Source organism: Pogoniulus pusillus, chromosome 7 (assembly GCF_015220805.1).
Source record: "Pogoniulus pusillus isolate bPogPus1 chromosome 7, bPogPus1.pri, whole genome shotgun sequence".
Classification (NCBI taxonomy): domain Eukaryota; kingdom Metazoa; phylum Chordata; class Aves; order Piciformes; family Lybiidae; genus Pogoniulus; species Pogoniulus pusillus.
The window spans coordinates 8,798,751-8,824,768 of record NC_087270.1 but is presented as its reverse complement, the minus strand read 5'-3'; the positions used below and the strand labels follow the sequence as shown (position 1 = coordinate 8,824,768).

Here is a 26,018-nt window from a genome sequence, read left to right as displayed (position 1 = left end):
CATGTCTCCAGAAGATGCTCTCCAGCACATTGATGCGTTTGTGAGCAGGCAAGTGCCTGGGACCATCAGACTCTACCTTGCCACAAAAATGGAAGAGTCCTAACAGAAGATACTCCCGTTGTATTCAGGTAGGACAGGGGATAGGTACTTTGCACAACCTGGTATCTGTTTTCAACAAAGAGTAAATGCTGCAGCATTTTATCCTAGAAAGACTGTGTAGACTCAACCTGGGTGCAACACACATGATATGCTTCAGCCTTAAATTACTCTTCAGCTTTTTTTTCAACTTGAGTAGTTGAAAAATGTTTCAGTTGTTGACGTGGCTACAAATATGGGGAGAGGTAAAGTACATTCCAGGTTTTCTGCTCTGGAGTGAAGCATTCTAGCTCATTCACTCACAACCCTGAAGTTCAGAGTAACTTCTACTGGGCACTGGTGATAAGCCTAAAGCCAACATCATGTATGCAGCACAGGAGGTGGCAAGACTTCAGATGTTCTGTGCGACACACATGGGTAAAACTAAACTAACATCCAAACTTTTGCATTATACTCTTTAATTTGAGCCAACCCAGGGGTTTGGATTTTAACAGCTGTGAGGAGGCTAAAGGGTTTAGTTCAAGAAATGAACCAGCAGTGTGCCCAGGTGGCCAAGAGAGCCAGTGGCATCCTGGCCTGCATCAGGAATGGTGTGGTCAGCAGAAGCAGGGAGGTCATTCTGCCCCTGAACTCTGCACTGGTTAGACCACACCTTGAGTACTGTGTTCAGTTCTGGGCCCCCCAGTTTAGGAGGGACGTTGAGATTCTTGAGCGTGTCCAGAGAAGGGCGACGAGGCTGGTGAGAGGCCTTGAGCACAGCCCTACGAGGAGAGGCTGAGGGAGCTGGGATTGGTTAGCCTGGAGAAGAGGAGGCTCAGGGGAGACCTTATTGCTGTCTACAACTACCTGAGGGGTGGTTGTGGCCAGGAGGAGGTTGCTCTCTTCTCTCAGGTGGCCAGCACCAGAACGAGAGGACACAGCCTCAGGCTGCGCCAGGGGAGATTTAGGCTCGAGGTGAGGAGAAAGTTCTTCACTGAGAGAGTCATTGGACACTGGAATGGGCTGCCCGGGGAGGTGGTGGAGTCGCTGTCCCTGGGGCACTTCAAGGCAAGGTTGGACGTGGCACTTGGTGCCATGGTCTAGCCTTGAGCTCTGTGGTAAAGGGTTGGTCTTGATGATCTGTGAGGTCTCTTCCAACCCTGATGATACTGTGATACTGTATACAAACTCACTCTGATTACAGCCTAATGTGTCAATTCATTTGACAATCGAGACACTAGGAAACAGTCCTGCAAGCTTGCAGATACTTGACCTCTGTGAAGAGTCTGACTGATCCCTCTGCCACTTTCAATACACATAGAAATCTGGTGCTGCTTTCCTCCCCCCCCAGTGATGACTGAACAGTTCTGAATAACTTGAAATTCACACCCACTTGAAATGCTGACTTGGGAATACACTTTTTCGGATGCATGCTTCATCGTATTTCAGCTGTACACAAAGAGAAGCATTTTAGGTATTTGGAGGCAGAACATTTCCTCCTACAGAAGAAAATTTATATTTTCCCTGACATTGCCCAGGCAACACAGGCTTGAATAAAAAATTGACGCTAAAAGCAGAGTTCCCTAGTCTGGGAATCAACACTGTTATTTTATTCCCAGCTACATTCAGTATCCTACTTGACAAAGAGAAGAATGTCCTTCAGAAGTGCAGGGATGTTGAACTTATTAAGATGACCCATATAAAGATATCAGAGCGGGGAACAAAGTTACAAAGAATCTGGCATTCTAGAATGATCCAAATTGAGCTTCAGTGTTCCCTGACTTTATCCAGCCTTCTCTTCTTATGTGCTTTCTTGACCTTTTTAATATCTTTTTCTCCTCTGTCATTAGTAGTGGTTATTTCATGTCTGTTATATTAAAAAATGGTTGTGTGAGAGACTGAAATTCAATAATCTCTAAGTAGTACTCTCCTGAACAGCATTATAGCCACTTAGCTACAAAATCAGATCTCCTCTTCTGTTTTCCCATTTGAAATATTTTGTGTACCTAGAACAGCAGCAGTGAGCCAAATGCTAAATACAGAAATCTTAGGGGAGATATGAGCCTGAATCTGCTCAGGCTAACAAGCACTTTCTAGCCAGGTCTTCAGTTTTCTACATGCCTCTATGAGGGTTGCTTATACTACCTACTTTGCTATCTGACATGCAATTTAGGGCATCTAAGTGAGCATGAAGACAAGAGAAGCAGGAAGACTCCTAATAAAGGCTGTCTGGATATCCAGCTGAAGCTTTCCAGAAGTGTATGTCATTAATGAAGGAGGTATGTGTTCCTGAAAACTTCCTCTCGTGCCTCAGTTAGAGAACAAAAGGTCCAAGTAACCCAAAATGTTACCCACTGAATTCAAGAATTCCTGCCAGACTAGCAGCATCTTTCTTTGCCTTTCACTCTTTATCTAAACAGATGCAATACATGTTGAAAAGATTTAGTGAAGGGCAGTAAAATCAAACCTACAAAGTGGTCTCTGTATGAGAAGTGACTGCATAGTCTGGGGTTCTCTTGCCTGGAAAAGATGACTAAGAGGGACAGTGTTGCTATTCACACAAAATATAATTAAGCTGTGGAACTTAGTGGATGTCAAACATTTCTATGTATTTAAAAACAACTGTTCACATTCAAGTCAAAATAATCTGCCTCAGGAAGTTCCTGAGTGAGAAATAGCTGGAGGCTGGACAACTCTGCTGAATGGCATGGTGACTCTCTTGATCTCAATGGGACCAATTCCAGGTGCTTTCTGGCCTTTTTGCTGCCAGGCAGCTGTCACACAAGATATTATGCACCTTGCAAAACTAGCTGGAAGTGATGGGTATGATGACCTATAATGGATTGCAATACTGCAGAGCGACAACATCCTGCCTAATAATGAACCACTGTGTCTGGTCAGGGCAGTGGATGTGTTGCACCAGAGGATGCAGCTGTTTGCTATGGCTTTATTTGTGCCTGCCACCCTGAAATAACACTGCTTGAATCTTCTGAATACCATATACCTAAACATCACCTTTCCAACCCTGGAGATGGAAGTCAGCATCTAGGTAATCTTGGCAAGCCAAATTTCTGGTGCCATCATTACTGCAACAATCAAGAGATACTTCCTTTCTTGAAGTTCTTCCTGCACTGCTGAAGGACTGTGCCTTCCCATTTCAGCAGCACTCATCTGACACTCTTCATGGACCAAAGACTATGAAGTGGATATATAACCACAGGAAATAACTAGCAAAGTAGCCAGCTCTGCCTACTCTAATTCTCCTGGCACAGACGCCACGAACTGTTCTTTGTGGCATGCAGTGAGTAATAAAGCTTGCTCACTTACACCAACTCCCAGTGCTGTCACCAACCATCTCTGTGTCTGTAGTCAGGAAGAGATCTGTCCTGCCTCTGCAAGTAGAGCTGTCCCAGGGAGAGATGAAAATGCCATCTATGCTCTCACCGTGCTGAGAAGCAAGCAGCAGCCTCGCTCAGCAGTGATGTGCTATGACACTCTGCAATACTGCTCCTTGTGGTGGCTGATTTGAGAAACATCTTGTGACAGGAGCTGCACAAAGGTACCCAAAGCGTAAGCCATTCCATAGCACACAGGCTTAGGCAGCAGCAGGCAGTCCTGCAATATAAACAAATAGCAGCTGGCTGAGAAATTACTATTGGTACCCTTTCAATTTGTTGCTGTTCACTGGAAGTGTATTCCTCATAGCTGATCATCTACTGCCAAGTGCTACAGATCATGGTATCACATCCCTAATGAATCAACTTCAGAAAGAATAGTCCTGTCTGCATTGCTTCTTAGGTATCCCTAGGAATGGCTAGGAATCATTCAGTACTTGAAGTAACTTTACCTGAGGGGCTTTGCCCCTGGAGCCATCTTGTCTAGCTTTAATACTGACTAATACTACTCCTATCTAAAATAATACCAGAATTCTTTCCAAGTAATCAAACAATAGCGTTCCAGGCATCTTTAGGCAGTAGAAATGTCTGAAGTCACCAATAAATAATTGAAGCCACACTTGATCTCAGCTTGATAACGTTCTGGTTTTGTATTTTTGGCAGAATTAGTTTCAGTTACTGAGGTAAGAAAATCTTTTCTTTTTGCAAATCAGGGACAATTTTTCTGCTCTGTTGTAACTAACAGAATTTACTCAGTGGCCTTATCTTCTTTCCAATTCTGCCTTAGCAGCTGAACTCCATAAGAGCAGCAATTCACTAAGAGGATCACTACTTTACTCCATAGTAAGACAGAATAAATATTCTCAAGCCATCTTCCTAATGCAGGCTTTCATTTTCCAATGCAGAGAGAAAACTGTGTGCAAATGTACAATCCCAAGTTATACAAGGGAAGTACAAATACAGGAGTCTCTCAGGAAAACTGGATGGTGCAAAGAGAGTGTGGGAAAATGCTAAGACCTTAAGGTCATGGCTGACATCTAAACTCAACACCTCTGCTTCTGTGTTGCTATTAATGGTAGGCAGTGACGTAAAACACTGCTTCGCTGTGGGGTTGATACTGGGATAATCTGCACAACGAGCTCCTGAATACAGCTGTATTTGCAGACTTCACAAACTCTTTCTGCACAACATCATTACGGCTACCTAGCAGTAGTTATGCTATGTCCTGAGCAAGGAAAGCACTGATATCTGCCTCTTCATACAAGTTTTTCCATGATTCAGAGAACTGAATCACCAAGCCACTTTCCAACATCTACCAGCAGTCCTGGCTAACCGGTCCCAGTTGAGGAGAGGTTACCAAATGTGGTCCATCTACAGAAGGGCTAGAAGGAGGATTCAGCCAATTATTGGCCTATCAATCTGACCTCAGTGCTGGGGAAGGTCATGGAGCAAATGATCTTGAGTGCCATCACATGGCACATACAGGACAGCCAGTCAGGCCCAGTCAGCATGGGTTTATGAAAGGCAGATCCTGCTTGACTAACCCCATCTCCTTCTATGACAGGGTGACCTGCTTAGTGGTCATGGGGAAGGATGTGAATTTTGCCTACCTGATCTTTAGTAAAGCATTTGACACTCTCTCCACAGTGTTCTGCTGGAGAAACTGGCCACTCTTGGCTTGGGCAGCCATACACTTTTCTGGTTAAAATAATGGTTGGATGGCCAGGCCCAAAGTGTTGTGGTGAGTGGACTAAAATCCAATTGGCAGTCAGTCATGAGCAGTGTTCCTCAGGGCTCAGCACTGGGACTCTTTAATATCTTTAGAATCATAGAATCATAGAATCAACCAGGTTGGAAGAGACCTCAAAGATCATCCAGTCCAACCTATCACCCAGCCCTATCCAATCAACTAGACCATGGCACTAAGTGCCTCATCCAGATGATGGAGGGAATCAGTGGTGTTTTATTTCTTTGGTTTTTAAAATATTTTGCTGTAAAACATTTTTCTGTCTTTTTGGGAAAGAAATTGAGCTCAGCCCTTGACAGATTGGAAGTTTGGAAGAGAGGAAGCACATTGCAGTAGGAGAAATAACTTTGAAAATATCCTTTCAAAACAGCCCCCATTGTCTTTGAGAATGCTTAAGTAATATGCATATGGCTGCTAATAAGGGTGTAAATGGCTGCATTACTGTCAATGAAAGGTACCATCTGGTAAGTCTGCCTGTAAAACACAGGTTCATCTGCAGCCTTTCAAGTTTGTTTTTTCTTGCTGCAGGACGTTGCTGAATCATTAAGAGAACCATGGCAGCGCTAATAAAATGATTGATGAAGTTATCAAAATGCCAGCTGTGATAAATAAGATCCTAAACTCAAGCCGCTCCCAAACTGGGCTTTGACTTTTGTCACACCAGCTGTACCCAAACTTTGGTCAGCAGCCTGTCATACCATGAAGGGTAGTAAAATACAAGTGCACCAAGTCTAATGGCTTTCTTTTTTTCAACTATGAAGGCTGAAGTCTGAGCTGAGGGAGTTATTTTGTGCATACACAAGCATATGATGGAACCAGCACGTAGTTTGTACATGCATATACCCACCTCATGTTTCTATTCATAAAGTCTGCAGGCACAAGGTAAAACAATCCAGACAGCCAATGCAAACATGTTTGTCCTAAAGGTGGAAAGAGCCAACAAAAGCACTAACAAGCAAAAATTCATTTTAACTAAGAGGTTGTTCCCTACGTGATTAGTGGCATCACCATGCAACAGCTCTTTGCTGATGCTAAAACCACAGTAAACTGCAAATGGTACAAAGTTTAAAGGCACTTTGGACAAATTTCAGCATTAAGCAGAAATAAGGAGAAGCTTGGCTTAGAGCAAAAAGGCTTACTTGAAATGATTCATTAACCAGCAACAGAACAAGGGGACACAGCCTCAGGTTGTGCCTGGGGAAGTCTAGGCTGGATGTTAGGAGGAAGTTGTTGGCAGAGAGAGTGATTGGCATTGGAATGGGCTGCCCAGGGAGGTGGTGGAGTCACCATCCCTGGAGGTGTTCAAGCAAAGCCTGGCTGAGGCACTTAGTGCCATGGTCTAGTTGACTGGCTAGGGCTGGGTGCTAAGTTGGACTGGATGATCTTGGAGGTCTCTTCCAACCTGGTTGGTTCTATGATTCTATGGTTCTACTCAAAGAATTTTTTTTAAACCAGAAGACACTTAAAGGCAAACAAACAATCTATCAATCAGTGATATTGAAAGGCAAACAATCTGTCAGTGATATTGAAAGATATTGTGATCAGACAGTATTATGTGTTGAAAGATAAGAGAGGAGTTTTAAAATAATAGCAGTAATGCTTTAGGAGGTTTGTGTGTGAGGACTTTTCAAGAGATGTGTTGTACAGAGCACTCATATTTAGATGGTAGTTTGCATCTGCTGATTGAGTACAACTGTCAGCAGTCTGGTAAAGAGATATTCCTGCAGAGACAGTTCATTATTACGGCAAATTCAGGCTTGTTCCAGACAGTTTTGTCAAAAGCATGAAAAGTTGTAGACATTATTTGGTTTTATGCAGTTAGTCACCAAGGTGCTTCAAGGATAGGGGTCCCTGGCTAGTCCAAGGAACCATCCCTGCAGCCCAGCCTGCTGCCATCCACATGTGGGCACTTCTGGCTGCTGCAGCTTGAGAGGGAACCCTGCTGCAAAGCACCACTGAAAACGTGCTAAATAATGGGCCTGGTTATACCTGTCTCCTGCTGATGCCTAGGGGAGCTTGCTGAAAAAAAGACTTGAACACAGACTTCCAAGGATTTAAAGCACGAAGAGATTCAACGCACCACAGCATGTAAAGATAGCGACTCTTACAAATTGGCAGCTGGTGTGAGTTTCTTCTAACAGCAGGTACAAACGAACCACTGAGAGTGGAAGATGCTAACTATCTGTCAACAGCTGTAACTGAAGAGCAAGCACGCAGGTGCCCACCGGCCTTTGGCACCAGACGCAATCAGCAGGTGCTCAAGGGCAGCCTTGGCCATCGCGGCGCCTGCACAGGAGCCCACTGCTGTATGCACACTCCAGCACAAGCATTTCGCTCCCATCTTGGGTTTCTCCTCGTTTCCATCACTCCCAGCCAGCCCAGCCCCATGTTGGAGAGGCTCATGTAACGTAACTGATGGATAAAAAGCACATGCGACTTTTTCGATAGAATTTCTGCCTTCACCCTTTTAACCCAAAGAATAACTATAAATAGTTTATAATGTCTGGGATTTCCACAGCCTAAGTGCAGCTATAAATAGTTCCAACCATTTTCCCACTTCATGCTTTTGAAAAGAACATTCTCCACTTCCTTTCTTGGAGAGCCCTTGGGAATAAGGCTCGGTCGCAGCCCAAAACTATGTGTATTAGGGGAGTTTAACGAAATGGAGCTAACAAAGTTGCTAACAACCGCTCTCAAACTGACTTTGTGTAAGGAATGGGTCAGGCATCCTCTGCGAGAAGCTGGTGTTCATAAGCCACCCCGGGAGGCTGGGGCTAACCATTTGTGGTATGCCCATGGGAGTGTTCTGGGGGCTGTTTGTTTTCGCCGGGAATTCGCTGCTCTCCGGGCCTCAGGAGCAACGGCGGCGTTTATTTGTGCTTACTTGCGGTACGTGTCTGCTCGGTGCTCGGCAGTTTAAACACGAAACCAGGGCACGGCCGTTCGCCTCATTTTTACGCATGATTCCAGCAGCCTCCTGGAGCCGCCAGCCTGCCCTCAGCGGCGGGGACGGAGCCAGGCAAGGACAGGACCCAGCGACTCGACCCCGGATTCGCCCAGTGCGCTGCGCGCCCGCGGGCCGGCGCCCCCTGCCAGCGCCCCCTGCCGGCGCACCGGGAGCGGCGGCCCCCCGCCGGCCTGCCCCCTGCCCACTGCCCTCTGTCTCTCTCCTGCCCGCTCTCTGCCTCCTGCCCGCCTGCCTGCTTGCCTCCTGCCCGCTCTCTGCCTCCTGCCCGCCTGCCTGCTTGCCTCCTGCCCGCTCTCTGCCTCTTGCCTGCCTCCTGCCCGCTCTCTGCCTCCTGCCCGCTCTCTGCCTCCTGCCCGCCTGCCTGCTTGCCTCCTGCCCGCTCTCTGCCTCTTGCCTGCCTCCTGCCCGCTCTCTGCCTCTTGCCTGCCTCCTGCCCGCCTGCCTGCCTGCCTCCTGCCCGCTCTCTGCCTCCTGCCTGCCTTCCCTCACGACTGCACAGCCGCTGCCGCCTCCCTGCCCCCCCAGGCGGGCTCGCCGCCAGACAGGGAAAACCGAACAGCAATGCCTTTTTTTGGGAATAGCTAAGATAGATTTGGAACGGGCAAGGAACAGGAAAGCTGGTCAGCTTGCAGATCCCAGTGAGCAGATTTGCCCTTGATGCAAAGAGATTTAAGTTGATGATCAGAACCCCCTGGAATTTCATTGAATGATAAAATTGTTAAGGTTGGAAAGGACCTCCAAGGTCACCAAGACAACCCAGCACCACTGTGCCCACTAAAACGTGTCCTGAAGTGCCACGTCTACACATCTTTTAACACCTGCAGGGACGGTGGAACCTGCCTGGTTCCAAAGCTTGACCACTCTGTCAGCATTCTTCCTAATATCCCCTGGTGCAACCTGGGGCCTTTGCCTCTCATCGCTGGTTACTTGGGGAACCAATACTCACCTCACTGCAACCTCCTCTCAGGTGGTTGCAGAGAACAACGAGGTCTCTACAAAGGATGATGAAGTTTTTTCTCAGTGAAAGGAGCGCAGGTGTCTCCTAAAGAAGAGGTATTTGCAAGATGCAGCAACAAGGAACGGTTTCACACAAAGAATTTAGGAAGTGCCAACCAACAGAGCTGCTCCAGAGAGACCCAGACCATTTATTCTCCTTGGCCTAGGGAAAAAAAACGTGTGTGAAAAGAAAAGCTCTCCTCATGACATTATATTCTTGCAAAACACAGAGTAGCTTGGCCTGACCATTTACGCATGGGTTACATAGAATCACAGAATCAACCAGGTTGGAAGAGACCTCCAAGATCATCCAGGCCAACCTAGCACCCAGCCCTAGCCAGTCAACCAGACCATGGCACTAAGTGCCTCAGCCAGGCTTTGCTTGAACACCTCCAGGGATGGTGACTCCACCACCTCCCTGGGCAGCCCATTCCAATGCCAATCACTCTCTCTGCCAACAACTTCCTCCTAACATCCAGCCTATACTTTCCCGTGGCACAACTTGAGACTGTGTCCCCTTGTTCTGTTGCTGGTTGCCTGGGAGAAGAGACCAACCCCCACCTGGCTACAGCCTCCCTTCAGGTAGTTGTAGACAGCAATGAGGTCCCTCCTGAACCTTCTCTTCTCCAGGCTGCACACCCCCAGCTCCCTCAGCCTCTCCTCATAGGATTTGTGTTCCAGGCCCCTCACCAGCTTTGTCACCCTTCTCTGGACACCTTCCAGCACCTCAACATCTCTCTTGAATTGAGGAGCCCAGAACTGGACACAGCACTCAAGGTGTGGCCTGACCAGTGCTGAGTACAGGGGAAGAATAACCTCCCTTGTCCTACTGGCCACACTGTTCCTGATGCAGGCCAGGATGCCATTGGCTCTCTTGGCCACCTGGGCACACTGCTGCCTCATCTTCAGCCTACTCTCTACCAGTACCCCCAGGTCCCTTTCTTCCTGGCTGCTCTCAGCCACTCTGTCCCCAGACTGCAGTGCTGCTTGGGGTTGTTATGGCCAAAGTGCAGAACCCTGCACTTGGCCTTGTTAAATCTCATCCCATTGGCCTCTGCCCACCCATCCAGCCTGTCTAGGTCCCTCTGCAGGGCTCTCCTACCTTCCAACAGATCAACACCTGCTCCTAGCTTGGTGTCATCTGCAAACTCACTGATTCTGGACTGAATCCCCTCGTCCAGATCATCAATAAAGGTATTGAACAGGACTGGGCCCAGCACTGATCCTTGGGGAACACCACTAGTGCCAGCTGCCAACTGGATGTGGCACCACTCACCACCCCTCTCTGGGCTCTGCCATCCAGCCAGTTCTTGACCCAGCCCAGAGTGATATATAGATATCCAGATGAGCGGTAATGAAAGACCAGATTCAAAACAAACAAAACAAATTCAAAACAAACATGTTTAAATGGTGCCTAGGAGCTGGCAGGGATGTTGAGTTCCTAATATTAGATGGCAACGACTTCTATAAACAAGGAGCATGAGAAGAAAGTCCTAAGCTCCACAAGAATCCAGTAACTCTGGAAGCTTCCATAGTGCAAGGTGTAAAATGTGTGATGGTTGATACTAACTAAGAGCAGAGCAGAATGGTTTAGAATAGGTAAAATCAAGCTGAAATGCCTGCAGGAATTCAAACTTTAAATCAAACTGATTTTAAATGTGTATCTATGAAGTGGCAACGTTGTATAAAAAGTGAATGCAGATTGCCTGTGATGTAAGCAAAACCAAGATGCCTTCAAAAGAGCCAAGCATCACTACCACAGCCTGTTTGCTGATCTGCTCTATGACATGGAGCACCTCTGCTATGAGGGCAGGCTACAAGAGCTGGGGCTCTTCAGCCTGGAGAAGAGAAGGCTTCGAGGAGACCTTAGAGTGGCCTTCCAGTATCTAAAGGAGGCCTACAGGAAGGCTGGGGAGGGACTATTTAGAAGGTCTTGTAATGACAGGATGAGGGGTAATGGGTTTAAACTGGCAGAGGGGAGATTCAAACTAGATCCTAGGAAAGGGTTCTTTACAGCGAGAGTGGTGAGACCCTGGCACACTTTGCCCATGGAGGTTGTGGCTGCTCCCTCCCTGGAGGTGTTCAGGGCCAGGTTGGGTGAGGCCTTGTGCAACCTGTTCTAGTGGCAGGTGTCCCTGCCTCTGGCAGGGGGTTGGAAATGGCTGAGCTTTGAGGTCCCTTCCAATCTAAACCATTTCTATGCAGATTCTGTACTCACTTAGATGCTCAAGCACTGAGCAAAGTATCACAGTATCATCAGGGTTGGAAGAGACCTCACAGATCATCAAGTCCAACCCTTTACCACAGAGCTCAAGGCTAGAAGGGCTCACTTAAAAAATACCAACTTTTTTTCACTGACTCAATTTTATCTGGTCCTGATAAAAAGAGCTGGGTGACATAATGGAAAGTTCTCCTAACAAGGAAAATCTGACCGTGCACAGGAACAGAGGGCTCTCTGCATGGTTACCCTTCACAACACTGGTGAAGACTTTGGTAGTTGCACATTGTGGAAGGGACTGGATATTTGTTTCTTGAATCCACTGCAGGCAGAATGTGGGCACATGACAAACCTTTGCATCACAGCTGACCGAGCACAAAGAAATAGTACAATCAGTGAGTGTTCTTTTTAGAAGTCTACTTTAAAATACTCTACTTAGCAGAGATTACCTCCATGTTAAGCTAACTGTGAGAAAAGAGAAGCAATGACTCCATGCCTAATGATAAAAGACAAACCCCATCTCTTGATCAGGGGCAACAGGCAGTGGCCAGCACATACTCTCGTTCAGAATATTTCTGAATCACAATGAAGATGCCCATGCCAGCAGACCAGTAAAATGATTCTGCTGTTACAACAGGAGGAACATAAGCCTGAAAGCTAGGGAAGTAACCACAACTTTGATAGACAACAGCCCTTCTTGGAAAGAGGACCGAGAATGCACCAAGCAGTATATTCCATTTGCAGTTATGAGAGAAAATCCCAACGATTCCCACTAAGTCAGCAACAAGGAACTGTTGTACCCTCTGTCTTATTGTTGCCAAGTATTCAGTGTGCACTGATGCTCTTTGCCCCAGTTTCTCTTCACTCCAATCTTGTTTTTCAAGTGGAACTCCTTTACTAGCAAGCATTCATTTAAGTAGTCGTAATATGAACCATGGCTTCTGAACTGGCAATTTCATTCTGTGCAGTGTCCCTATCTCTGTATGATATAACATAACTCACTTTAATGGATTGAACTTAACATGCTGCTCCCATTTGACATGGAAAAAGTTCTTACAGAACCCAAACTCGTCTTCCAAAGAGAAGTAATATGCTGAGAAGGCTTACTTCAAGCCTTAACACTAATCTAGGTAAGCATTACTATCCAGCTGAATGTGGAGGTAAGCTGAGCTAGCAAAGAGTTAAATGATCAAGCTGAAATGTTATTTAAATATCATGAATTAAAAGCTCCAGCCTAGCTTGCAAAAAAATAGAAAAGGGCACAAACTTGGCAATGATCCTGAGGCAGTAAAAGCAGCATTTAGAAAGAAAGAAATCTTTGTCTGAATGTAAAAAGGAAACCCAAATTGGCAAAAGGGAGTAAGGAAAATATATCTGGGCAATAGCAAACCAACAGAATACAAATTTCCCTCAGTCCAGGGAGAATCTCCATGAATTTCAGCATGGCCAGTGTCAAAGAATTTATAACATTGTCAACCACAGAATCACAGAATTAACCAGGTTGAAAAAGATCTCTAGGTCATCGAGTCCAACCTATCACCTAACATCTTCTAATTAACTAAACCGTGGCACTAAGTGCCTCATCCAGCCTCCTCTTAAACACCTCCAGTGATGGTGACTCCACCACCTCCCTGGGCAGCCCATTCCAATGGCAAATCACTCTTTCTGTGTAGTACTTCTTCTTAATGTCCAGCCTAAACCTGCCCTGGTGCAGTTTGAGACTGTGTCTTTTTGTTCTGTCACTGGGTGCCTGGGAGAAGAGAGCAACCCCACCTGGCTACAACCTCCCTTCAGGTAGCTGTAGACAACAATGAGGTCTCCTCTGAGCCTCCCCTTCTGCAGGCTAAACAACCCCAGCTCCCTCAGCCTCTCCTCATAGAGTTTGTGTTCCAGGCCTCTCACCAGCTTCATTGCCCTTCTCTGGGCACGTTCCAGCATCTCAACATCTCTCTTGAACTGAGGGGCCCAGAACTGGACACGGCACTGAAGGTGTGGCCTGACCAGTGCTGAGTACAGGGGCAGAATGACCTCCCTGATCCTGCTGGCCACACTGTTCCTGGTGCAGGCCAGGATGCCATTGGCCTTCTGCTGGCTCACGTTCAGTTGCTGTTGATCAGTACCCACTCTCTTTGCTTGGCTGCTCTCCAGCCACTCAGTCCCCAGCCTGTAGCCCTGCATGGGGTTGTTGTGGCCAAAGTGCAGTACCCTGCACTTGGCCTTGTTAAAACTCATGGTGCTGGCCTGTGCCCATCTCTCCAGCCTGTCCAGGTGTCCATGCAGAGCCCTCCTGCCCTCTAACAGACCGACACCTGCTCCCAACTTGGTGTTGTCTGCAAGCTTACTGATGCTGGACTCAGTCTCCTCATCCAGATCATCAGTGAAGGTACTAAACAAGACTGGGCCCAGCACTGATCCCTGGGGCACACCACTAGTGACAGCTGCCAACTGGATGTGGCACCATTCACCACCATTTCTGGGCCCAGCCATCCAGCCAGTTCTTGACCCAGCTGCAACCCTAGCAACTTCATAATCTCTTTTTTAAACTGCATTTGATTTCTTTCTGTCAAAACTCACTCTCCTCTGTTTCCCACTCTGAGGGAGGTCAGTCACTTTTTCCTCACTCATCTATGTTACATGAAATGCTGTCTGAGAACTGAGATCCTCTCCCATTGGTACCAGTGGGGCTTTAGTTGATGATTTTAGTAAAATTGGAACATTATCTTCCATGGATAATCTGCAGCAAGTGGAAAAGAACCTAACCCTCCTGGTTCTTTAAAAGAGACCAGTAGCTAGCAGAGCACTCAGAAGCTGGATATAATTTCTGACTGACAGCAAAAAGAGTGATCCTATCACCTCCTCTGCAGGAAACCCAATCCAGCATGGGCACACTGAGATGGGTCAGTTTGCTGGGTTAGAAGAATGATTACCTATTATTTATTGGTTTGATTGATCAGTTTTCTGTGGAGTCATCTGCTTGTCAGGCTCAACTTGTCACATGGCATCTGAATCCCACCTCAGAGCAGTAGTGTGTGAGCACAGGGCTGTAGGAAATGGGCTCCATACCCGAGTTAGGTATACCATGAAACAGCCTCATGGGAAAAGTATGCCTTAGTGCTAGAACATGAGAGTTTCTGCAGGGTGCAGTCAATGAGATTGCTGAGCATCCTTTCTCCTAAACAGCAACTCTGCCATTTAAAACCGAGTGAGGAAAATTAATTAAATTTCCTGGAGGCTTGTACTGCTTCATTCTTCCTCTGACCTCTCCCTGGCAGGGAGAAAGTCTCCCTGAAAGACTGTAGAGGAAGGGTGTGTGCTGCTCTGGAGTTGCAAAGTCCTTTAAACCTGCTAGACTGGGCAGGCAGGGCAGGGAGGCAAGGTGAGCCCAGTCAGTCTCCATGGTGGCTGACACGGTGATCTGACTCCACAGATCTCCCAGAGTGGTTGCTCTGTCCGCCTTTTTTCAGTGGGTTTACTTTGCCTGCCATGTCCTTGCCACCCAACTCACTGGCAGGGAAGCTGAGCTGCAGCAAATGTCATCACTTCCCACAGGCCCTTTCTCTCTGAGCCAGGTGCTGTGAACTTGATCCCAGCAAGGCAAAAAGGGACATTTCTCACCTAGTGCAAATACAGTAAAAACATGTCACGATACTTCTATCAAAATCCTACTTGAAATGATTGCCTCTGTAGAGTTGCCTGTAAGGAAAACCCCCAGAATAACTCGGTGAACATCTAGTCCCATTCATCATTGTTAGCTGCAACCAGTGCCAAACACGTCCGAGAAAAGGCCATCACTGACACAAATCCCTGCAATCACATGAACAAGCAGAAATGTCTTCCTGACTCTACCTGGGATGTCGCCAACCACACATTAATAGCCTTTGTCATTTTCTCGGAGCTAATGTAACCACAGAGGCTCTTTACACCAAGGTCTTTAAGGCTTTGGAGAGTCCCTAAACAAGTTCCCATGAGAAAAGGGTTTCCGCATAAAATTTCAGGACCTCTGGTAAATTGCTGGGGGTGGAATATGATGGCAATATTCCTTGCAGTGAGGAAAAGTCAGAAATCAGAAGATAATACTGGAAACAGGTCACTTCAGGTGGAAATGCGTTGCCATGATCTGCTGACATTGTTTTCTTTGTATTTTCAAAGGAAAGTTGTAGGTAACCTCTTTGCTGTGCTGGGCTGATTAAATGTTTTGGAAATTAACTGTTCATATACTTAGAATCATAGAATCAAGCAGGTTAGAATCATAGAATCAAGCAGGTTAGAATCATAGAATCAAGCAGGTTGGAAGAGACCTCCAAGATCATCCAGTCCAACCTAGCACCCAGCCCTAGCCAGTCAACTAGACCATGGCACTAAGTGCCTCATCCAGGCTTTTCACAGTATCACAGTATCACCAAGGTTGGAAGAGACCTCAGAGATCATCAAGTCCAACCCTTTACCACAGAGCTCAAGGCTAGACCATGGCACCAAGTGCCACGTCCAATCCTGCCTTGAACAGCTCCAGGGACGGCGACTCCACCACCTCCCCGGGCAGCCCATTCCAGTGTCCAATGACTCTCAGTGAAGAACTTTCTCCTCACCTCAAGCCTAAATTTCCCCTGGTGTAGCTTGAGGCTGTGTCCTCTTGTTCTGGCACTGGCCACCTGAGAGAAGAGAGCAACCCCCACCTGGCTACAACCTCCCCTCAGGTAGTTGTGGACAGCAATGAGGTCTCCCCTGAGCCTCCTCTTCTCCAGGCCAAACAATCCCAGTTCCCTCAGCCTCTCCTCGTAGGGCTGTGCTCAAGGCCTCTCACCAGCCTCGTCACCCTTCTCTGGACACGCTCAAGCTTCTCAATGTCCCTCCTAAACTGGGGGGCCCAGAACTGAACACCTCCAGGGATGGTGACTCCACCACCTCCCTGGGCAGAAATTCAGCTGTATTCAGGACTTTCACAGATCTTCCCTTACGAAACTTAACTTCAGTTTTACAGGATTAGGTTCTGCAAAACTAAGGAGTACACTTGTGCTGCTGCATGGGAAATATCTTGTTTTTAATGAGTTGCCAACTTAATGACCTGTGGGATTTCAAAGTTCCTTTTTGGTTTTAAAGGAAATGATTAATATATACTCTGTCTTTAATTATGGTGCTGTAATTGCGTTGAAAGAATTCCATTCATTCTTTTCTTCGTTTAAATGTTTTACGTTGGTGAATGTTAGACAATGTCTGTAAAATGATAGATAAAATGATTCATTTTCAAGCAGGAGAATGATAAGAACAATGGTATTCCTCAGGTTTGGGGTAGAATATTTTGATGCTTACTTTAAAAGGATATAGATGTTGTTTAAAGGATCGCCTGACTAAAATAAGGTGGATTTATATGGGCATAAATGCCTGGCTTCAAATATCTATTAATGTTAATTCTGTTCCTTATTTTTCACAACAACAAAATATTTCATAAACCAGGAAATCTCATATTTCTTCTTGATAGCATAATTGGCTACTACAGCCCAGCAGCAAACGTTATAGAGTAGAACTGTAGAATAATTTCAGTTGGAAAAGCCCTTTAAGTCCAACCGTTATCTAAGTTTACCAAGTCTGGGGCTAAACCTTAGCACCACATCTCCGTGTATTTTAAACACCTCCAGGGATGATGATTCAACCATCTTCCTGGAGAGTATCCCAGTGTTTGAAAACCCTTTCAGTGGCCATATTTCTTCTAATAGCCAATCTAAATCTCACCTGGTGCAGCTTGTGGGTATTTCTTCTCATTCTATCACTTGTTACTAGGGAGAAGAGACTGATACCCACCTCACCACAATCTCCTTTCAGGTAGCTGTAGCCCCTCAGCCTCCTTTTCTCCAGAGTGAACAACTTCAGTTCCCTCAGCTGCTGTTCTCCAAATCCTTTACCAGCTTCATAGCCTTCTCTGAACCCGCTCCAGGATCTCAATGGCTTTCTTGTACCGAGAGGCCCAAAACCAAACACAGTACTCATAGGTGTGGCCTCACCAATGCTGAGCACAGGCAGACAATCACCCCCCTGGTCCTGCTAGTCACACTATTTCTGGTATGAGCCAGGATGGCTCATATTCAGCCAGATGTCAAACAGCACCCCCACGTCTTTCTCTGCTGGGAAGCTAGGATGAATTTGGATAGATGATAGTTCTACTTCAGAAAGCAAATCTTAAGGAATATTTATTTATAGTTCTGTAAATGATTTCTGACTTCTTTCTCCTGATTTTAACCCAAGTAATTGGGAGATGAACTTCCTAGGCTTTTAAGAGCTTGTATATGTACCACATACAAATCCCATTCCTGTGATTCAGATATTTTGATCCCTTGGTTACCAGCTAGATATTTTTCCACAACCTGTGGATCTCTGGAAACAAAACTCCTTGATGCCAATACCTCTTATACTTGAGAAGAACCCTGGCTTATAAAAACGTTTGTTGTGCACACCACCACCCAGATGAAGAACACCTCTCTCCCACTACCTATTCAGCTTCCCTGTAGACAGCACCCCAGCTGCTGCCCATCACCAGAGATCCCTAATTTGCTTTCCCAGATAATCTGGCCTAGGGACAACAATCCACTCCTTGACATGGGTTACAGATTTAAGATCTGAATCTGGGAACTTTTTTATTTCACATATATCTGAAAACTTTGTTTCTCTGGTGATTTGAGTAGTCCCCAATCATTTAGATAAACTTTCCTCTTTCCACCCATCTTCCTCCTTTCTTCTCCACCTCCTTTCTTTTCCCCCATCTTCCTCTTTTCCTCTCCATCTCCCTCTTTTCCTCTCCATCTCCCTCCTTTAAGCACCACCCCCCCTTCCCACTACACTCCTTTTTTTTCTCCCTCTTTTCCCCCCAAACCCACAGCACCTGGGTTCTGTTGGAGTCTCCTCCCACCCCAGGTGTGATCACTTTGTCATCTCTGCCCACTCCCCTATTTAGTCAGCCCCAGGAAAGGCAGAAGCCCCAAGGTTGCCCATCTGGGCAGAGGATCCTCCTCCTGTCACCGCTGGTGAGTCCCCATGGTGTGCACTGGGTGAATGGGAGTGGGACAAAAAGGCCGGGGGGCCTGGTGGCCCCCCGGTTAGGTAGGATTATGTTTGATGATCAACTCTAACATCACCCACGGGTGCTGGCTGGGCCTGCTGACTTAAACTGAGCTCCTCTGTGTTTAGCTGCTTCTTTCTGCTTGCTTGTGATGAGCTTAAGTACTTGGCTGAACTGGAAGCATGTGGGGAGTAGCATTGTGTTGTCATAGGATTGTTTTAGTTGCGAAAGCCCTTCAAGATCATCAAGCCCAACCTTCAACCCAAGGGCACCACACAAAGCAAACAGGAGCTCATATGCACCGAACGTTCCTCTATGTGACTATCACAACTACTTAGAATCACAGAATGGTTTAGGTTGGAATGGACCTCAAAAATTATCTAGTTCCAATCCCCTGCCATTGGCAGGGACACCTCCCACTAGAACAGGTCACTTAAGGCTTCATCCAACCTAGCCTTGAACACCTCCAGGGAGGAAGCATCCACAACCTCCTTGGGCCACCTGTTTCAGTGTTTCAATGCCTTCACTATAAAGATTTTTTTCCTAACTAACTTCTAGTTTAAATCTCCCCTCTTCCAGTTTAAACCTGTTACTCCTTATGCTGTCATTACAAAACCTTGTAAATAGTCCTTCTCTAGCCTTCCTATGGGTCCCCTTCAGATACTGAAAGGCCACTACAAGGTCTCCTCAAAGTCTTCTCCAGGCTGAAGAGCCCCAACTCTTGTAGCCTGTCCTCATAGCAGAGGTGCTCCAGGCCTCTGATCATCTTCACAGCCCTCCTCTGGACTCAATCCAGCAGTTTGTGTCCTTTTTGAGCTGGGGGCTCCAGAACTGCACACAGTACTCCAGGTGGGGTCTGACAAGAGCAGAGTAAAGGGGGAGAATCACCTCCCTTACCCTGCTGGCCATGCTGCTCTTGATGCAGCCCAGGACATGGTTGCTATCATCAACCAAGACCCCCAGGTCCATTTCCTCAGGGTTCCTCTCCAGCCATTCGCCACCCAGGCGCAGGACCTTGCACTTGACCTTGCTGAATGTCGTCAGGTTGGCCTGGACCCACTTCTCCAGCCTGTCCAGGTCCCTGTGGATGGCATCCCTGCCCTCCATATTGCTGATAAAGATGTTAAACAGCACTGGTCCCAGCACTGACCCCTGAGGGACGCCACTTGTCACTGCTCTCCAGGTGGACATTGCGCCACTAATCCCCACTCTCTGTGTGTGACCATCCAGCCAATTCCTTATCCAGCAGTGCTCCACCCATCAAATCTGTGTTTTTCCAGTTTGGTGACCAGGATGTCATGTGGGACAGAGTCAAATGCCTTTCTCAGGTCCAGGTAGATGGTGTCAGTTGCCATTCCATTGTCCATTGTTGCTGTGACTTCATTATAAAAAGCCACTGAATTTGTCAGACATGATTTGCCCTCAGTGCAGCCATTGCTTGTTACCACCACTCACCTCTGCTTTGTTTCCCATTTGCCTTAGCAGAGCCTTCAGGAGGACCTGCTCCATGATCTTGCCAGGCACAGAGGAGAGGCTGACTGGTCCGTAGTTCCCAGGGTCATCCTTTTTTCCTTTCTTGAAGATGGGCATTATGCTTTCCCTTTTCCAGTCAGCAGGAACTTCACCAGTCTGCCATGACCTTTCAAATGTGATGGACAGTGGTTTAGCAGCTTTGTCTGCCAGTTCCCTCAGAACCCGTGGGTGGATCTTGTTAGGCCCCATGGACTTGTGCACGTTCAGATTCTTTAGGCGCTAATGAACATGGTCTTCAAATACAGTGGGTAGAATTTCCTTTGCACAGTCTGTGCTTTTGCCCTCTGGGACTTGGACATTGTGTTTGGAGCCCTTGCTGTTGAAGACTGAGGCAAAGTAGTCATTGAGCACCTCAGCCTTATCCATATCCTTTGCCACCATCTCTCCATTTCCCTTCTGAAAGGGTCCCACATTCTCCCTACTCCTCTTTTTCTCACTAATATACCTGAAGAAATTGTTCTCCTTAATGTCCCCAGCCAGAGTCAGTTCTAGCTGTGCTTTAGCTTTCCTAACCTCAGCTCTGGTTGCACAGACAACTTCTTTGTATGTCCCAGGTTACCTGTCCTTGCTTCCACTCTCTGTAGGCTGCCTTCTTGCATCTGAGAGTGTCCAGAAGCTCTCTATTCATCCATGCAGGCCACCTGGTGTTCTTATGTGCCTTCCTCTTCTTTGGGGTGCATTGCCCCTGGGCCTGGAGGAGGTGATCCTTGAACACTAACCAGCTTTCTTGAACCCCCCTTCCTTTCTTTAATTCTGAAGTGTAAATTGCAGGTTAGATTTATTCCTTTAATTTTACTGGGCTTGCTGCCTCCTGTTCAGGAGCTCTCAAAGATCTCCAGAGGTTTCTTCCAACACCTAACATCCTAACCAGAGGATTACAAAAGCAGCATTGAGGCAATTTCCACAAATATTAATTGTGTAGCCAAAACCAATTCTACTGTATTAACTAATACAGTTTTAATATATTAATGTAAGAATCAGTATGGTTGTGAGATACTTTAAAAAAAAAGGGCTGGCAAAACAGGGAACAGTTAAAACCTAAGTAAGGCTTTCCCTCAGCTGTGTTTCTGAAAACTCTGCCTCTAGCTTAACTATCAGCCAGGCCAAAATGAGTGAGATAAGCAACTCAGAAAAACAGGAGTGATAACTTTATTATCAGAGCCACAGCCTACTTAAAGAGAAATAATTTCACTGTGTTCACACATGACCCAGCACACCCCAGACATTACTCTGATGATCCACTGCCACTACTGACAGATGTTCCTACTTCTTCTGTCCTCATCAGCTGCTCAGCTTTGTGCTGATGTAAGTAACAGCAGCACAGAAAATCATTACCAATGTCACTGACAGACATTTTGGGCTGGGGAGTTTAACCATCTGTATGTCTGAGCAGTGTGGTGGTTGTTTTAATGCATTTATCTATATAGAAACTGTTTCATTTTTCTTTTCCTTAGGACTGATTTGCAGGATCAGAGCAAAGGATGGCCTATACCCAAAGCAGGGGCAGATCTTTACCCTGCTACATCTATTCATTCACAAATTACAGGTGAACATACAAAGATTTGTGTCTCTTCATGTGTGCAACTTCTATGAAGTCTTTGACTGATGTATGTCTCAGATTATTCCTTTGAAGATGATCAGAGATTAGTTTTGCTGATTCTGGATGTAACATTATGCGCATTATCTTTTTATTTGATGTTACCATTTCAGGTAAGGATATTACCCTTTACAGCATGAGTGAGCAAGCATAGTGAGGTTCAACCAGTTACTTCCAGCTCTGTTCTTACACCAGAGTCCCATCCATAAGTGAATGACCTGAGCAGTATGTTGAGTGTTGTGAGACTGTAAACTGTGAGGAAAACACTGCGAGAGGAAGTAAAAGGACTCTCAATGCTGTGTTGGTCTTCTTTATTACTTCTTAAAGAGAAAGCTATACTTCTCCTTGACTTAAGCAACATACAATCCTGCTCTGAAAGAATCAAGAGAAAGGGCTGACTTTGTTTTGCAGAAGACTGTGGTGTTTCAGAGTATGGTTTCTTTCTGTTGGGAACAATACCCTATTTAGAAAAAAAAGGCGTGAAGCTGTGGCTTCAGTGAACAGGAGGGGGACTGCCCCAGAGCCATAAGCCGTGGGAGTCCCCACGCAGCAGGCTGCCCCACAGCTGTGGACACTGAGAACTCCAGCTATCAAGGAAGAATGAGCCTGGAAGCCCTGAGAGCCACGGCTCCCAGCACTTCCCAGATCTCTGCCAAGGAACCAGGTCAGCAAGCTGTCAGGAAGCTGGGTAGGGTTCTCATTGAAACACCAGATTTTGACAAGTCAGCAAATGCTCAATTAAAAACATGTCAGATTTTTTCCAACCAGCTCTACTCGCAATTTAAACAAATAAAGGGTGTGGGGAGGAAACACTGTCCTTATTTTACACTAGGGGGACTGAGGCAGAGATACTAACTTATGCCAGGTGCTGCAGAAAGTCTGCAGTCAGAAGGCAAACTTAGATTCCATAATGACAAGAGTATCCTTCCGCTAGCCTTAATGAATTTGCCATTGCAAAGACCTTGTGAGGTAAGTATCACTTTCGTTTTAATAGATGGGGCAATGAAATAATTGTACAACAACAGATAGGAAGCCTGTAGCTGAGACAGGACATGAACCCAGTGTTCCTAAAGGTGCTAGGCATACCTGTTTCTTTCATGGACAAGGTACACACACAAGATTCAGTCACTTTTGGATGACCTTACTTGACTAACCATACTAATTGCAGCAATTGTATAGACTCCTACAGCAAAATACTTCTGTGCTACAGTCTTGTCATACTGAAGGCATATTGCCTATTAAAAATACTACTCTGCTACCAATACAGTCTTTGTGTGTGGTCATGAGTAGTGCAGAACCAAAACTTCAGATAAGGAGAGATAACTAATGCTTCCTTAAACACTCATATATACAGTTTAACAAGCAGCTATAGCCACACCTAGGCACACTGCATAAACTTTTACCCCATGTTTTTTATAATCTTAGGTTTCTTAGGTTTCTGTATGCAAATAGTAACCCATCAATCAGCTAGATTTCCACTTTGAACAGAGCTGTAGGCAAGAACTGTAGCATCACTTGGTATTAAAGTCAGTTCAGTTTTTATTAGTACATTTAATTATCCAATCATAGAACCGTAGAATGCCAATGTCAGAGAGCTTTTCTTTGTTGTCTTTGCCAATTTGAAGTTTGGGGGGTAAGTTTCCTAAACTGCACTCCTTTAGGGAATAAAACTGTGGAAAATACGTCATTTTTCTGGTGTTAGTATCCTCATAACCTTCTCCTTTTCTACTACATTTGGCCTTTAAACAGGAATTTGAAATTTAATAAGGTAGAAGCATTTAAGCTATGAACTTTTGTTACCATGAACATTGGCTCAGATTTGGAAAAGTCAGACTTCTTATAAATGTTTCCAAGTGCCTACCAGAGAACCCAGAGTTTACCAACTAAAATGCACAAATCCTGTTCTCACTGAACAGGCTGTCTTTTTCAAGAGGCAGCATGCTTTGTGCCCTCTGGGCTGCCCAGGGACCAGACAGAGAACCATGGTATCTTATTTCTGTCATTCTCCCAGTGCTCTCCTTTCCAGCACCAAGATGCCAGAAAGGAAGATGCCACTCAAAATGCATACAATGAGAATGAGAGTTTGACCAAAGAAGGGGAAAAAGGTGAAGCTAGAACTGCTGGTCAAGACTGAAGCTGTGGCTGAGAACTGCTGAGGGAAGACTGGACTGTGACCAAGTAGACAGGAAGTAAAAAATTAGAATTCTTTGAGCAAGAAGACTTTGACATACAGAAAAGTGGATAACAAGATTAGAAGCTCTCGAGGGAAACTGAGAGCAAACTAGGATTCACTAGGAAAAAAGAGACTGACGTTGTGTGAGAAATGTGTATGGGGTGCACAGGAGCCATGGGAGAAGAATTAGCTAGGTTTGTCTGGGAAGGAGATTGGGAAAAAATACAGAGGGGTGGAGTAGAGCTGAGAACAGAGGATGCATCCTGGAAAGGAGACCCAGAGTTTGATGAAAGAGAAATCCTGGAGGCAGATAAAGGATAGAAATCCAGCTTGATGCAAAGGACTGTTCATTAAAACCCTCTCCTTCATGACTTGTGAAGAGTTGTGAGAATCACTATTTCTCTAGGGTCATCAGTCTGTTTCAGAACCAGTGGCAAAGCATGTTTCTTCTTATTAAATGCTGACATACTAGACCTGTAGCAGAGAATCTCAAGTTACTTTTCTGCATAAGTCTTCTGAGAGTGAACATAATATCTCATGTAAAACATGAGGCTCTGCAAGACTAACTTCAGTGTTTCCTTTTACCTGACCTTACATAAATACAAATGGAGCCTGCTAATCTTCATAAACTTCCTACTCAAACTGATGATGCTGTGGATCTTGTTCTGCACTGCTTAGCTCTCTATGTGACATGCACTACACAGAAAGCCCAGGACCCAAGCAATTCAGGTGCTTAAATCCTTATTTGGATTCAGACCAAATAAGGTCTATAGAATATAGGTCCTGAATATTACAGCAAAGTAAGATGGGAAATGGTATGAAGTTGAAGTACTGTGGTAGCATTTTCTTCAAACTCCCTCAGAGGTCCTGAGCTCTGGAGCAAGAACTCATATTTAACATGCGTCATACCTTCTGTGTCCATAAATGTTCTTTGTTTCCTTCCATGACAGGAGGGGTTGTTGTCACCTTTTATGTCAGGGCTCCCCATCCTGATCAGTGCATACATTTCTGGTCCAAGTAACTGAACTACCAGAACAGAGGCATTTTCCCCATCATGGCCTCTCTTGGCAGAGATTTTTTCTGCTCTGAACCAAGCAAAGCTAAGTTAGACAGAAAATTGAGGAGAAAGCTGCTGTTCTGTGATGCCTATGACATGACTACAATGGGAAAAGAAAATAATTCACCACGATACAGGAGGAGAAAAGAATCCAACACAACACGAAGTAAACTTAATGCCAGCAGAGCAGAGCCAGGTATGCAGGAACAAATGCTCTGGCGTGGTTGGAATGGCAGGACAAGCTGGAAAGTGGATCCAGACCTGCTGCTTCAGAAAGGTGACTGCAGAGAGAGGCTGGGATTCAGAGCAGCAGCTGTGATCATGAGTGACAAATGTAGATTAGCAGCCTGTACAATAAAGTGAACTGGAAAGGAGAAATGGCAGGGAATTGGGGAAAAGACGTTAAAATTGAGCTGGCAATGCATGAGTTTGTGAGCTGAGGGCAGAGTTCCTGAACAGCCTGAAGAAATAAGATGCAGCGGGAAGAAAGTGACTAAAAATACACTTTATATGGAGGAATGAACTTGACACCTCTGATTCCATGTAAAACCACCTAGCCCCCCCTTCACTCATACTTCTGAAGAACCTGCATGCTAAACGATGACAAAATCTGCCAAATTGGACAGTTCATCTTCTGGAGGATGCTTTGGCTATCACGTATTAAATGAGAACCAAAGACACGCCTTGAACAAAAGTGGAAATGCTAAGCTCATCGAGAAAGAAGGCACATTTTGTACACCGACTGCAGCAGAGGCCGAGTAAAACAGTAGTACCTTATACACGGATGCAAACACACTCTTAATCTGGCATATGGTCATATATATAAGTTCTGGACTTTGCAACTGCAGAATAAATAGTTCACTGTGGGCTACAGTTTAAGGAAACCCTCCCTTTGGCAAGGTCATTATGCTGCTGTTTTCTGCATGGTCTTCAAAAGCAGCTGTTGCATCTGGCTGCTACTGTGCACAGGGTTTTGGGTGGAGAGGAGAGGATCTGAGGCAGGCAGCTGCCTGCTTTCGGGAGAGCCCCGGAGGGGAATCGCAACACAAACTGGAAAGCAGAGAGTGCGCAAACAGTATCACAGTATCATCAGGGTTGGAAGAGACCTCACAGATCATCAAGTCCAACCCTTTACCACAGAGCTCAAGGCTAGACCATGGCACCAAGTGCCACGTCCAACCTTGCCTTGAACAGCTCCAGGGACGGCGACT

The 26,018-nt window shown here is 45.9% G+C and overlaps 1 long non-coding RNA gene across 1 annotated transcript; it reads left to right on the top strand.

Annotated features, from left to right (window-relative positions):
- Positions 1–13: 13 nt before the first annotated feature.
- LOC135176671 (uncharacterized) lies at positions 14–22,750 on the top strand. The gene is made up of 3 exons (XR_010302760.1): positions 14–128; positions 21,435–21,526; positions 21,691–22,750. It is a non-coding gene; the product is annotated as an uncharacterized LOC135176671 (long non-coding RNA).
- The last annotated feature ends 3,268 nt before the right edge of the window (positions 22,751–26,018 follow it).